At 39.1% G+C, this 14,808-nt stretch overlaps 1 non-coding gene across 1 annotated transcript; it reads right to left on the bottom strand.

Annotated features, from left to right (window-relative positions):
• Positions 1-1,794: 1,794 nt before the first annotated feature.
• On the bottom strand, positions 1,795-1,931 carry LOC144454942 (small nucleolar RNA SNORA42/SNORA80 family). The gene has a single exon (XR_013483487.1). It is a non-coding gene; the product is annotated as a small nucleolar RNA SNORA42/SNORA80 family (small nucleolar RNA).
• Between the last annotated feature and the right edge of the window lie 12,877 nt (positions 1,932-14,808).

The raw sequence follows: 14,808 nt of genomic DNA, 5'->3' as shown, positions 1-14,808 counted from the left end.
ACACACACACACACACACACACACACACACAGACACGCACACACGCATGCATGCATGCACATACTCATATTCTTACAGACATTTAAGCCTCTGGTACTACACTGTTAGCTTAGGTTCCCCAAAAAAAGAAATGTAGTTGGGACTCCATAGCAGTCAAGTCTCCACCATCAAATAACCACACCTTCCAAATAACTCACTAGAAGAGCAGAGTAGAAAGTTCAGGTTCCAGGCACCATAATTATATAAACTCCTCTTCTATTGCCAGGTAGCATGCTGCTTAGGAAGTTTCTTGTCTCTAGAGACAAGTCTAGGTTCCTGAACTTGAGGATCTGGGATGACATTCAAAGCAGTCCCACAAAAGCATTGAAGGGCCATCATTTTTTTTTCTCATCAAGCCAGCTGTATAGCAGCAAACATCAAAGCTCTTGGCTGATTTTTCCTATTCCAGCTACCCACTGCAGATTTGGAAATTTCGGTCCAACTACACAGAGAATTTGGAGCACTGATTTCATAGCAAAGAACCTTCCTCAATGAATAATTCATGTCGCTATTTCAGCCTACAGACATTTGATCAGGCAGGAGTCATAGTCCAGAAGTTTTTAATAAGCTTCACACATTGCCACTTGTCAAACAAAAGCTGTAGATTCTCCTTTTACCCATTTCCTGGCATTTCTTCTAAAGGACAAAAGTCCCCAAGTCTCTGCTTTCCTTTGTTCTTTGGCTCGTAATAGGAAGACTTCAAATGCCTCATAATGTAATGAAACTTTATTGTGGTTTGCTACTGAACTATATATAACTTCTAGCCCTATTTCCTCTCACCGAAGTTTTCTCTGATTATCTATCTTTCTCCCAAACCTACTCCACTCTGGGGATTAGGAAATAAACAATGGGAGGATGGGAACTATTCAATGTTACTCCACAGGAAGCCCATGAGAACCTAAAAGGAGTTCGTCCATAAGAAGCTATTATGGTATAATGGAAGGAGCATTGACCTGGAAGTTGGAAAGGCTGGGTTCAATTTCTAGAGCTGCCACTTAGTAGTAGTTAGAGGCAACTAAATGGTGCAATGGATAGAGCCTGGCATGTAGTAGGCACTATATAAATGCTTATTCCTTCCTCATTGTATAACATTGGATAAGTAGTTTCCTTTCTCTGGGTCTTAGTTTCTTCCTCTGTAAAATGAGAGTAAGGGCTAGACTAGACAGTCTTAAAAGTCTCTTCTAGCTCTAATATTCTATGAGTCTTAGTCTGTGAGATCTCTAAGTCCAAATCCAGAGCCCTGGGTTAGAGATTCGGTTCAAATCCTGTGATCCTTATGCCTTCATGATAATGTCAATTGGAGCCTTTATGTAGCCGTCACATACCTCTGGCTCATGGTCAACCTGGTATTCAACTGTAGGCAAATACCCTGGGTACTTGAAACAAAAAAGAAACTTAATTGCTATAACACCATCTCAGCCACTTTGGGAGCCCATCTTCATTGGTAGGTAGTTAATAGCATACTTGGCTTATGGTTGAGACTTCATCATTATTGAATGAATTTATAAATAAATAGATGGATGGCTACTTATATTAAAATGTGGGAAGATAACATGTAAAAAGAGAGCTAAAAAGTAGGGATGGGAGTGGGTATCTCCTTTTCTAGCTTTGAAGAATTGAGGAATGCCTACTTTGGGCCCTTTCCCAAAGTGAAAGTTTACAGAAATATGTTTTTAAGTGCATAGAATAAAATATATAGAATTACAAAGGAAACCAGTTGTTTCAAAATACCGTTATCAAAACATTTTCTTTTTACACTGTGCCACCCACTTCAGTGCTCATGACTTACAGGCAAAGGTCTGGCAATGGTTCGGGGTGGTTGATTTCTCTGGCATGGAATTCACTATGAGAAGCCCATGGAAAAGGGACCTTCCATAAATCCAAAACCATGCTATATCAAAACATTTTTCAAAACATGCTCATGATCCTCAAATTAAGAACCCCTGGGCTAAAGGATGTGGATCTGATATTCTGTGACTCTGTGATATGCATTGTTTCCAATGTGTTTGTCAACAAATTTGTCAACAAAACACAAGGGAGAAGGGACAAGAAACAGAAAACCCCAAAGTGGCTGATAGAGGGGAAGATAGCAATGATTTAGGAACATGGATATAGATAGGGAAAGCAATGATTTTGTGAGATTGGTATATTAAATTTTGATCCTTTAAGGATCTGTAATTTCATAGATATGGGTGCTTACCTTTGTCAAAACAGGCTAGGACTTCTCCATATGTGCAGAAAAGTTGTCACACATTAGTAAATGGTTTTCATGAGTTTCCATAGCCAAAACCATCACCCCATCCATCTAACCATCCAATGATGTTTCTCTGCACTAAGTTAGGTGGGTCTTTGGATTGCATATATACAGCATGTCACAGCCCTGCATTCAGAAAACTCTTGTTCAAGTAAGCCCTGTTATTTGCCAGATATACTTGAAATGAAAGTCACCTTCATACCATGAGGAAGTGTTGGAGGAAAACTTTAATGGAGGAAAATATACATGGAAAGGAAAAAAAAGTCTTTCCTTTTGGACCTAAATTTTTCACCTTCTATTATCCTTCCTAAAACACTCTGAGTTTTGGAGATATAGCATCTTCAGTTAAAATATTGTTCTTTCTACTTAAAAAAAAATTGGGGACTAGCAATTTGGAGCACGAGGCTATAAGCCCTTCCTTGAATAGGAGAAGGTCCAGAAAGACCTTATTCACCATCCAGAGCCAAATGAGGAAATGTGAAATTGTAAGAAGTAAAGAAAGTGTGATATTTGAGTTAATCAACAAGCATACTCACTGTGTGCCAGGCACCATGCTAAGCACTAGAGATACAAATAAAAGCAAAAATCAGTTCCAGCATTCAAGGATCACACATTTGAATGGTGGAGACAACATGTATATGAGTAGACCAGGAGATTATATAGACCAGTGGGAAGATAACATGAAAGGGGAAGACAATAGGAGCTAGGGGACTGAGGAAAGCATCATGAAGAATGTGGACTTTGAGCTGAGGTTTGGAGTAATCTAAGGAAGCTAAGACACAGAGGCAAGGGGGGCAGAGCATAGTGGGCATGGACAGCCAAGGCAAAGTCAGGAGGCGGGAGTTAAGAGTGGGTCTTATTGAAGAACATTAAAAAAGTAAATATACCTTGTTCTTAGCCTGCATGGAAGGAAAGAAGTTGTAACAAGGCTAGAAAGGTAGAAAAGGGGTAGGTTATAAAGAGCTTTGTGTGTCAAACAAAGTACGTTATTTTTATCTTAGAGGTATTAGGGAGGCACTGGAACTCATTGATCATGGACAGACATGTTTTAGAAAAATTCATTTTGGCAACTGTGTGGATGACGAATTGGAGTAGGGAAACCAATCAGAGGGCCTTTGCAATTAGTCCAGGAGGACCTGAACTAGGATTGTGGTTATTTAAACAACAAAGAGATGTAAGAGATGTCATAAAGGTAGAAATAATATTTGGCAATAGAAGGGATATGTGGGGGGAGAATGAGGAGCTAAGGATGACATTAAAGTCATAAGCCTGATTGACTTGGGGAATGACAATGCCCTTGACAGTAATAAGGAAGTCAGAAGGGAGGAGAATTGGGGGGAAATAATGAATTCTAATTTAAACATACTGAGTTTGAGGTTCCTATACTAATAGTGCATCCAGCTTGAGATGTCCAAGAGGCAATCAGAGTTGTGTGACAGATAGACAAGGGCTGGATATATATACCTAGAAATCAGAACTAGACCTATGGGAACTGATGGGATGACCAAGGGAGAAAGTACAGAGTGAAAGGAGAATAGGAACCAGGCCTGAACCTTGGGCTCACTTATGATTAAGGCCATTACATGGATGAATACCCAGAGTGCGAATGAGCAGTCAGACATAAAAGAAGAGAACCAGGAGAAAAAAAAAAGTGCCCTGAAAACATTGGGAGGAAAGAGTATCCAGAAGAGAATGGTCAATAGTGTTCAGTGCTGCAGAAATGAAGAAAAAGGTACTTACTGTGTCAATTAAGAGATCATTGTCCCTTGGGAGAAGGCAGTTTCAGTCGAATGATAAGGTTGGAAGCCAAAGTGCAGGGAGTTTAGAAGAGAAAGAGAGGAGAGGAAATATAGGCACCAAGTTTAGACTATTTTCTCAAGAAGTTTAGCAGAGAGGGGGAGGAGAGATGTAGGATGATAGTTAATGATTTAATTAGCTTAGAAACCAAGAATTAAGGGAGAGAACTGAGAAGAGAAGGGATGTAGAGTTTCGGTATAGTCTTAGGAATTTACTGGAAAGAGAATCACCTTTCCTCACCTTCTACCTATCTAAGAAGGGTGATAAAACAATCAGTTAGTTGGATGTGATCTTAGGCACATAGACAAATGGGCTGAAATAGGCCTGTCAAACTTTGACCCAGGATATTCTGGATAATTAACAACCTTCTACTCTACCTTGCCTATATAGGCAGATTATTAAAGTCTGGGCTAGACAGAGATGAAAGCCTAGCTTAAAGGATGGATCCTGACTAGATAACAAAGGAGAAAACTACATCCCTTCTGAATGGAATTCATGCAACCTGCAAAATCTTCAGGTTGACAAATGAAGGCTGATTGTTTCTTTGCTTTATTTCCTCATGGCAACTCGAAATTTAGCCAAATACAGATTTTTTAAAAAAATTCTATTTAAATACATTTTTACATATACAAATACATTTACAAATACAAATACATTTTTATTTAAAGTTTTGAGTTCCAAATTCTATCCCTCCCTCCCTGAGATGGGAAGCAATCAGGTATAGGTTATGCATGTACAATTTTGTAAAAATATTTCCATATTAGTCATTTTGCACAAGAAGACTACAATAAAAGAAGAAAAATGAAAGAAAGTGAAAAATAGCATGCTTCAGTCTGAATTCAATCTATATCAGTTCTTTCTCTGGAGATGGATAGTATGCCTCATCATTAGTCCTTTGAGATTGCCTTGGATCATTGCATTGCTGAGAATAGCTAAGTCATTCACAGTTTTTCATTGAACAATATTATTGTTACTCTGTACAACATTTTCCTGGTTCTGTTCACTTCACTATACATCAGTTCATGTAAGTCTTTCCAGGTTTTTCTGAAATCTGCCTGCTTGTCATTTCTTATAGCACAATGGTCAGATACAGGTTTTAAAAAAAGGTTCACAGAACTTTTCCTAAGTCCCTGACACATAAATGTTGGTCTCTTTTTAATAAGTCTCTATGTCAGCTGTAGGCAGCCAGTGCCTCAAGTCAAACCCAAAGCAAATTCTGCCAGTTTACTTCTATTCGTTTGATGGACTAAGCAACATGAAGTCTCCCTGACAAAGGAGGTATCTAAGTTAATTATTTTATCCCACCTGCTGCTGCCTGTGTGACTTTGTCCAAGTTTCTTTACTTCTCACAATTTCACTTTCCTCATTTGTAAAATGAAGGTTTTCAACTAGACCACACATAGCTAAGGTCCCCTCTAGTTCTAATTTTTGTGACTCAAAGATCATAACACAGCCCAGGGAGGAATACATAGGGGAAGGCAGGGGACTCTGCTGACTTGTTGATGGATTGATTTTCCCAGACTTAGCCACATTCCCTCTCATCACTGTACAAGAGGAATCATTGAAATGAATCATGTCTCCTCCCCGCTCTGAAAATGAAGTCAACCCTACTGCAGAGGCCATGAAGAAGTTCTAAATCATTTCTTATCTCATCTCTGATGCTTACTGCCAGTGTGGCTATGGGCTAGTCATTTCTACCTTGGGCTTCAATTTCATCATGTTCCCATGAGGGGGTTGTACTAATGACCTTTAAGACCATCCAAGGTCATAGGATGAACTAGAAGTCAGAACTTCAGAATCAAAGGAAGGAGGGCAGGTAATGGCTTGGGGAAAGGAAATGGTCCATTAGGAAGGTGTGGGTAGTTAACCCAATGAATACTAAGGGGAATGGTGTGATCCACTAGGCAGGAACTCTGTTCAGTGGTGATAGTCTAGGAAGCCCAGCCTTATTGCCAGAAAAGCATTTCCCTAAACTCCAAAGAGAAGGTCTCAGTACTCTACTCCACTATATCTATTCCTCTCCACTCCATCATTAAGGCAGCTAGGTAATACAGTGGCCATCACGGAGGCAGCTAGGTGGTACAGTGGATAGAGCACTGGGACTTGAAGTCAGGAAGACCTGAGTTCAAATCCTGCCTCAAATATTTACTTAGTGGTGTGACCCTAAGCAAGTCAATTAACCTCTTTGCCTCAATTTCCTTAATTGTAAAATGGGGGTAATAATAGCATCTACTTCCCAGAGCTGTTGGTATTTGTAAAGTGCTTAGCATACAGTAGTGTTAAGCACTGTGATGGGAAAGGAAGCAAGAAAGTCCCTTCCTTCAAGAAAATTACATTCTAATAGAAAAAACAATATTACATCAGAAAAGCAGAATTTGACACAGAAGAGGAGGAAGACTAGAGGGGACATGTGGAGTGGAAAGTAGAGCTTGGAGGTGGTTGAGAAGTAGCATGGCAGGCCGGGGACCAAGTAAGAAAAGGTGAAAGTTCACTAATCAGGGTCTCAGCAATGGGAGTCTGAGTTCTGGTGGGCCAGGGAGGAGGCTGGAGTACAGATGTCATGACTCTAGCAGCCCAGATACTGAGACATCCTCCTCTGTCTTTCCATCTCTGAAGATGGGAGAATGGAAAAGAAAGAAGAGAGGTATTCAAAGAGGTGAGTGAGACAGTGAAAGGAAACAACCCAGGCAAAGAAGGACTCAGAAAAGACCTGGCTGCCAGACAGGGCAAGATCACATTGTGATCCCAGCAGTGGAGAAAGAGGAAGGGTGGGGAAATATATCCAAATTCCCTAGGAGGTACTATGTTGACTGGTTGGGACTGTTACCAGTGCTTCTCTTTTTCCCTATGGACTCCACTATTGCCAGGATATATCACTGCCTATCAGGGAACCAAAATTCACCCACTCCCAGGATCTCCCTACTCTCGTCCCCTCCTAATCCTGATCACTCCTAAAGGCTTACTATTTATCTGTTATTAACAGTGTGAAACTTCGCTGAGAGTGGGAAACTTCACTAGAGTGGGAAAATCTTAGTGTACTGTTCCCCTATGCCTGTAGTCTAGCTCTAAAATTTCTTGTTACTTTTTCCAGGGTCAGTGTGGCGTATTTGGGGCAATAACTCATGTGACGTGCAGCCTAAGCACTCGTTCAGAACATTCTCTATCACCAGACCATGCATGAGACAAATAAGTTCAATAGTAAAGGAGTTTGATTAGTACCATGAAACATAAATAACATAGAAGGAAAATCAAGTAACAAAAGCATTCTCTACATCCATGCACAAATAGATACTTGTTCCATATGTTTCCCCAGAAGGGAAATGGGATAGAATCTTCCTGAGGAAAACATATGAAAGGGCAGGGAAGCCATTCCCTGGGTTTGGAGCAGTGAGGCTGAGAAAACTATCAATAACTACCTGTCTGATATCAATGTTCTCTCATCTTTGGTAAACATGGGCCTTTTGGAAGGGCAAACTGAAGTATGCTGAAGGACTCAGCTTAGCTGCAAGGTAATCAGGACTGTATCTGAATTCCTGTTCAGCATCCCCTTCTTACTGGCATCTCCAAGTTCAGTTCTCTGCTCACTACTTGGGGGCTTCCCAGGACTTTCAGAATGCAAAGCCCTTGCCCTCCACATTTTCCTCTCCACAGGGCTGGGCTTCTCTTTCTTTCTCCCATTTGTACCACTGCCTGCCTGTCCTGAAGTTTAAGCCTCTTCCTGGGGACAGTCTACCCCACCAACATCATCAGAGTCCTCATTGGGTGATAGCACTACCCTACAACTTAGACCTACAGCCTTCTCATCAACATAGCTTAGAGGATTCCTCCCAATTAGTAAAGGCCTCTGAGTTCTGAACATTGAGGGAAAGGAAGTTATCCTCCAGACTTTTTCCTTGATCATACCTTCTACACTTGAGCTGGAAGGAATCTTGTATCAGATGATATGGGGCCAAGTAGAAACGGAGCATTAGATGTGAGCTCTGGGCACTGGGGTGGGATGGGGTTCAGGAAACATATGCTCTTCATTAAAGGTCATCATGAATCAGCCTCAGATTGTTATTACAAATACATGAAGGAAGGAGATGGAGAATAGAATTTAGCAGGAACAGCTGGCAGGCCAGATTGTCTGAAACTCAGAGTGCATGGGGAGGTGTAATGTAAAATTAGTCCGGAGAGCTTGGCTAAAGCCAGATTGTAAGGAATTTTGTTTTAGCTAAGTGGCAACAAGATGCCACCGAAAATTCTTGAGTGGAGGTTGTGAGGGGTGACATGGTCAGACAAATCCCTGGAAAGGTAACTTTGGCAATGACAGAGGATGTATTGAAGAAGGGACATCCTGGAATCAGGGAGAACAATTAAGAATTCAAAACAATAGACCATTAGTCCAAGAGATTAGAAAGACCTGAATGAGGGTAAGTGTGAGTGGAAAAAAGGGAATGGATCCAAGAGATATCACGGCAGATCTTTCACCTCTATCCTTCTCCCTCTCTAATCTATCCTTCATACCACCTTTCCTCTACAAAGAGCATTACACAGAGTTCTTCTGCTCAAAAACTTTCAATAGCTCCCTACTGCCTCCTCAGTAAAGTTCAAATTCCTTTACCTGGCATCTGAGGCTCTTTATAACCTGGTACCTTCTCATCTTTTCAAAACTAGGTTTCTTCTAACACTTAGTGGAGTGTTCTGAAGACAGTGAGTGCTTAATAAATGTCTGCTGTTATAGACTTTGAGAATAAGGATCAGGACTTTATCTGTTCCTTGGCTAACATAGTTTTAACTTCTCCTCGTGTAAAGCTTCCAATTCAATTTTACGATGTAAGAAATTGCTTGGCCCAATTATTAGGTCCTATTTGTTATTCATGGTGTCTGCTAAGGGGTGCAAGATCTCCAAAGAGTTGTTAAAATGGCTTTGAAACTATTTTCAGACATTTATTGGCAAGTCAGAGCTGATGTAGTAAAAGCTATAATTTCTCAGCTATCATCTGTACCTTTTAGAAAAATTGATAGAAGCAGGTGATGATTCATATAGAGCAACAGACATAAGGCTTTCCCATTCACACATCTGTAGAGCCATTGATAGCCATTGGTGTAAGATGAAATATTGCCTGTCACTGCTGTCTCAACAGCTTATATGGCTACCATAGTTAGAACTTTTGTCTATAGAAAAAGAAAAGGGCCTTTAAGTGCTCTTTGAATAGGAGTACCTAAAAACATCATGCCAGCCCTTATCATCCTTTCGTTCTTTCTTATCATCCTTTCTTTTTTCTTTTTTCCATCATCCTTTCTTTCCCTTTCCCAATTCGAGTTCTCAATTTTCTTCTCTTCCTTTCCCCTTTTGGAGGAGGAGAGAAGCACCATAGTATTGTGGCTAGAAATCCAGACTTGAAATCAGAAAGCTTTGGGTTCAAATTCTGTCTGTGATAGTTCTTGACCAGGTAACCCTTGGAATTCACTTAATCTCTCTAATATTCACTTTTGTCATCTGTAAAATGGAGATAATAATATCAGTCATTCTTATCTTAGAAGTGACAGGATTATAGAGTCATTAATAGAAACAGATTCAGTGTCAGGAAGACCTTGGTCAAATCCTACCTCTGATACACATTGGCCACATGACCCTTAATAATTCATTGAATCTTTCTGTGTTTCAGGCAAATCTCTCAGACAATAAATTATAGATAGAGTAAATGCCAATCTGAAATAACAGTTTTCTTATTGGGATTTTCCTATAAAACAATGAAGTTATAGGTCCACTCCCTCCAAACAAAAACTTACCTCCAAGGGTCATTGTGATATGCAAATAAGGGAATGTATTTAAAATACTTGACAATTCTTAAAACATCATATTCACATCCATTATTATAATCTTTCTGCCTCTTGCCTATTCCTGAGACCCACTCAACTTACTTTTGGTTTATTAAAAAAAGGCAGCCAATACCTCCTATTACTAATATTACCTAAAGTCTTCATTAAATGAATAACCTTGAAATCCTCCATTCTGCTTCCAAACCTAAAATTCTTTATTTCAAACACTTTTGTTTAAAAGAAAAGTATGAGCAGGAAGCTTCTTAGATTGTTTCCAGTGTTCCCTCAATAGGAAAAGGGAATAAAGCAATCCCTTTATTGATATGTGATAGATGTGTAAAACTAATTGAGGTTTTTTTTTCCCTTTAGTGTTCCTCATCTAAAACCTAGGGCTCATTTTAAAATTAGAACTTAAAAATATATGATCTGATTTCATATATGAAATGCCAGGGTCTGATCTTTTCCCAATGCACAGAAGTCTCCAAAGGGGCCCTTCACTATAAATCACTAGGCCCATACATATTTCTATATGCTATGAAAAAGTACAAATTACATTAAAATTGCATAAAAAATCATGTCCAAGCACAGTCTTCTTTTTAGAGATTTATTGATCAGGGATATTGAGTAGGGAGTCTGATACTTGCCATTTTGACCTGGATTTCTTTCAAAGTGATCTTGGTGCTGGCAAAAACCAACATAAAAATAAATCCCTTCCATATGGGCAAAGCTGATCCTAGAGGTAGACAAGATAGGCAGCTAAGGTGTAACATAAAGCAGAGCAAAGCAAGGAGACCTTTCTAATATGACTTCTTATAAATGCACATTTGTGGGACCAGAAAAGTCAACTTTCTGTGGCCTGTTGGTATTCGTTTTGCAGTTGTGCCTGTAAGCAGTGAGAACAAGCATTTATTATATGCTTATGTGCTAAGCACTGGGTATCCAAGGAAAAAAAAAGGTTCAAATATAGTTCCTGCCCTCAAGGATCCTAATCGAGGAGACCACATAGAAATGACTTCATTCATAAATACGTATGGGTGGATACAAGGTGTGATAGAGGGGAGATGCTGGGGAAGGTACAGGTAGGGACCTCTCTGTAGAAAATGGGACTTGAGCTGTGTCTTGGAGGAAGCTGGGAGGCAGAAGTAGGAAAGACAGTACTCTGAGTATGGAATGCAAAAGCACAGAAGTAGGAGGTGTTGGAATGCTGTGTAGGAGGAAGAGCAAGTGAGTCCGATGCAGCTAGATTGTGTATATGAAGGCAAGTAGTGTAAGAAGACTGGGGACTGGTTGTGAAGGGGTTAAATGGTAAATTGTAAATCAACAAGCATGTATTAAGTGTTTACCACTCTAAATTAATGCTGACCAAATAGCAGGCTCTCCTAGTACGTTAATACAAAGGGAAGGAAAAGGAATAAGCATTTGTTAAGTGCTGCTAGGTGCCAGGCACTGTGCTAAATACTTTACAAGTATTATTTCAGTTGATCTCCCCAACAACCCCGGGAGGTAGGTGCTATTATTATAACCCCCATTTTAGAGACGAGGAAAGTGAGACAAACCAAAGTAAGTGACTTACCCAGGATCATAAAGCTAGTAAAAGTCTGAGGCCAAGTTTGAACCAGGTCTTCCTTACTTCCAGGCCCAGTACTCCATTAAAAAATATTGCAAAGATTCTTTTTCTTTTAAAGTTCCTAATTCTCTCTCTCTCTCTCTCTCTCTCTCTCTCTCTCTCTCTCTCCATGAGATGGTAATCAATCTGATATAGGTCATACATGTGAAATTATATAAAACATTTCCATATTAGTCATTTTGTTGAAGAAAATTTGAGTGGGAAAAAGAAAGAGAGAGAAAGAAAGAAAGAAAGAAAGAAAGAAAGAAAGAAAGAAAGAAAAAAGAAAGAAAGAAAGAAAGAAAGAAAGAAAGAAAGAAAGAAAGATGTAGTATGCTTCAGTCTTTATTCAGATTCCATCACTTCTTTCTCTGGAAGTGGATAGCATTTTTTATCATGAATCCTTTGGGATTGTCTTAGCTCATTGTATTGTGGAGAGTAGCTAAACCGTTTATAATTGATCATCATACGATATTGCTGTTACCATTTACAGTGTTCTGGTTCTCATCACTTCACTCTGTATCAGTTCTTGTAAGTCTTTCCAGGTTTTTCTGAAATCATCTTGCTCATCATTTCATATAGCACAATAGTATTCCATTACAATTGTATACCATAACTTGTTCAGTCATTCCCCAATTGATGGGCATCTCCTAGATTTCCCATTCTTAGCACCACAAAAAGAGGTGCTATAAGTATTTTTGTACAAAAAAAATAGTCCTTTTCCCTTTCCTTTGATCACTTTGGGATACTGACCTAGTAGTGATATTTCTGGATCAAAGAGTATTCTCAGTTTTATAGCTTTTTGGCCCAGTGTTCTATTTCCTGGGCCACAATGGCAAAATGTGGTCCCTGTCCTTAAGGAGCTTATGTTCTAATGAGGAAGACAACATGTATGTAGCTATGCACATAGAATATATACAGTGTAGATAGAAGATAATCTCAGAGGAAAGGCAGGAACAGGGAGGAGAAACTCTTGCGGAATGCTTGTCAAAAGAACTCTTGCAGAAAGTGAAAGTTGAACTGAATCTTAAAGGAAGGAAGCTATGAAAACTGGGAGATAGAAGTGATGGGGAAGCATATTCTAGGTATAGAGTATAATCTGAAAAGGGAAAGGTAGGAAAAGGCCAGGCTGTGAAGTCTTTAGATACTAAGAAAGATAATTTTATATTAGATCCTAGGGGTAAGAGAAAAGCTACTACAGTTACCAGTAGGGAACAACATGGTCAGACCTATGCTTTAGGAAGGTAATTTTGGCAGCAGAGTGGAGAATGGATTGGAATGGGGAGAACCTTGAGGCAATGATATCAGGTAGAAAGAAGGCTATTGTGTGTATCTATTGAACATTATTCATATTATTGTGTATCTGGTGTATTATGTGTGAGATGATAAAGGCCTCTACTAGGGTGGCAACTATGTGAGTAGATAGGAAGGCAACATATACAAAAGATATTGTAAAGTTTAAAAATATCAAGACTTGACAACAGATTGTCAAGATTATGTGGAATGAGTTGAAGAGAACACTTGAGATGACACTGAGGTTGCAAGCCTGGGTGCCTAGGAAGATTGTGGTGCCCAGCATAGTAATAGAAAATTGGGAAGAAGGATGGGTTTGGGGGTGGGGAGAGAGAAGATAATGAGCTCTGTTTGAGATGCCTATGGGTATAGAATTTGAGATGTCCATGGTCCAAGATTGGAGGTCAGGAGAAAGATTAGAATTGGATACATATATTTTCAGATTTGTTAATGTAATGATCAGTAATGTTGAATTTTTTTCTCTCCTTTTTTGTCTTTAAAAATACTCTTTGTTGTATGAGATAGCTTTCTGGGAGGAATAGAAAAAGTTATGCCGGGGAAATCATGGTGATACGAAAAAAAAAATTGATAAAAAAAATGTTTAAAACAACAACAATGAAAGAAAATTAAGGAATGGGGATAACTGTATGATTTTGTTATGCCTCTATATCTCTATTATTTAGGGCCCACAGATGTCTTTTCCTGGCTCGGGCTTACTTACCACTTTAAGCCACAAAATCATAGAATCTCAATTTTGGGAGAGACTTGAGAGGGCATTTACTCTAATCTATACCAGAACCATTATACTCTGCTAGAGCTGGGGAAGCCCCTGCCTCCCAAGGCAACCCATTCTACAAGTTCAATGCCTCTGATTGTTAAGGATTATCTTTTTTTCTTAATAATAACACCTGGCACTTAGGTAATATTTTTCTTTTCTGTAGACCTATGATTTCATCTCTTTGGGAGCTCTTCAGTAGGGCTTTTGGTATAGACAGACAAAAGTGAAAGTCTTTGACCTCAAGGAGTTTACATTCTGTCTGGATCAGCAGTTATTCTACATTCTAAAGTCATAGAGAGTTGACTGTGGGCACTGAAGTGGGAACTCACTCGCCCAGGGTAATAGAGCTAGAAAGCAGGACTTAAACCCATATTTTCTTGATGATGAGGCCAGTTCTGTATCCACTCTGCCAAGCTGCCTCCACTATAGTGTGTTAAGATGTGTAAAATACTTGACATACATTATCTTTTTTGAGCTTTAAAACAGCCTTGTAAAGTAAGTATTACAGGTAATATATATGTATACACACACATACACTTAAGTATATATACATACATAAGTATACATATATATGTATGTGTGTACACAGATTGAGAGATTAAATGACTTGTCAATAGTCATACAATTTATATGCACCAAAGGTAGGATTTTTTAAAATACCAAGTACCTTATGACTGCAAATTCAGCATTCATTCTATTTCAGGCCTGACTTTGCCTTCTTATAAACTCCACTGGTTCTCTCCTGTGGGGCCAAGCAGACCACATCTACTCCTTTAGCTATTATGTGCCTCTGAGTCTTTCTTTTTCAAAGCTAAATATCCCTAGTTCTTAACTGATCCTTCTTGATTTCCATTCTTCACACTATCCTGGACTGAATTGACACAAATTCATTTCAAAATAAGGCACTCATCCCATATAAGGTTTGTGACAGCATATTTGTCTAACAGTTGGTCCTTCTGAAATGCCTAGATTGAAATCCTTAAAAAATCCTTCATGGTCATGACACCATCTTTGGCATCTGAGATGTCTCCATGTTTTCTTACCAATGTTAAGGAAATATGTTGTGGAGAACAGAAAGAAAAAAAAAATTAAAAAAAAAAAGAAATGGGATATAACCCATGTGCTCCCCCAATGAAGAAGTTAATCAAAGTAGCAAAAAACTCATAAACACAATGCAGTGGAAACTAAATTTTGACCATTCCCTATTTGTATTATGTAGAGTTTGTTAGGATTAAC

Source organism: Phascolarctos cinereus, unplaced genomic scaffold (genome assembly GCF_003287225.1).
Source record: "Phascolarctos cinereus isolate Bilbo 61053 unplaced genomic scaffold, phaCin_HiC Scaffold_7;HRSCAF=346, whole genome shotgun sequence".
Classification (NCBI taxonomy): domain Eukaryota; kingdom Metazoa; phylum Chordata; class Mammalia; order Diprotodontia; family Phascolarctidae; genus Phascolarctos; species Phascolarctos cinereus.
Note: the sequence above shows the minus strand (reverse complement) of the source record. Positions and strands in the feature narration are given on the sequence as shown.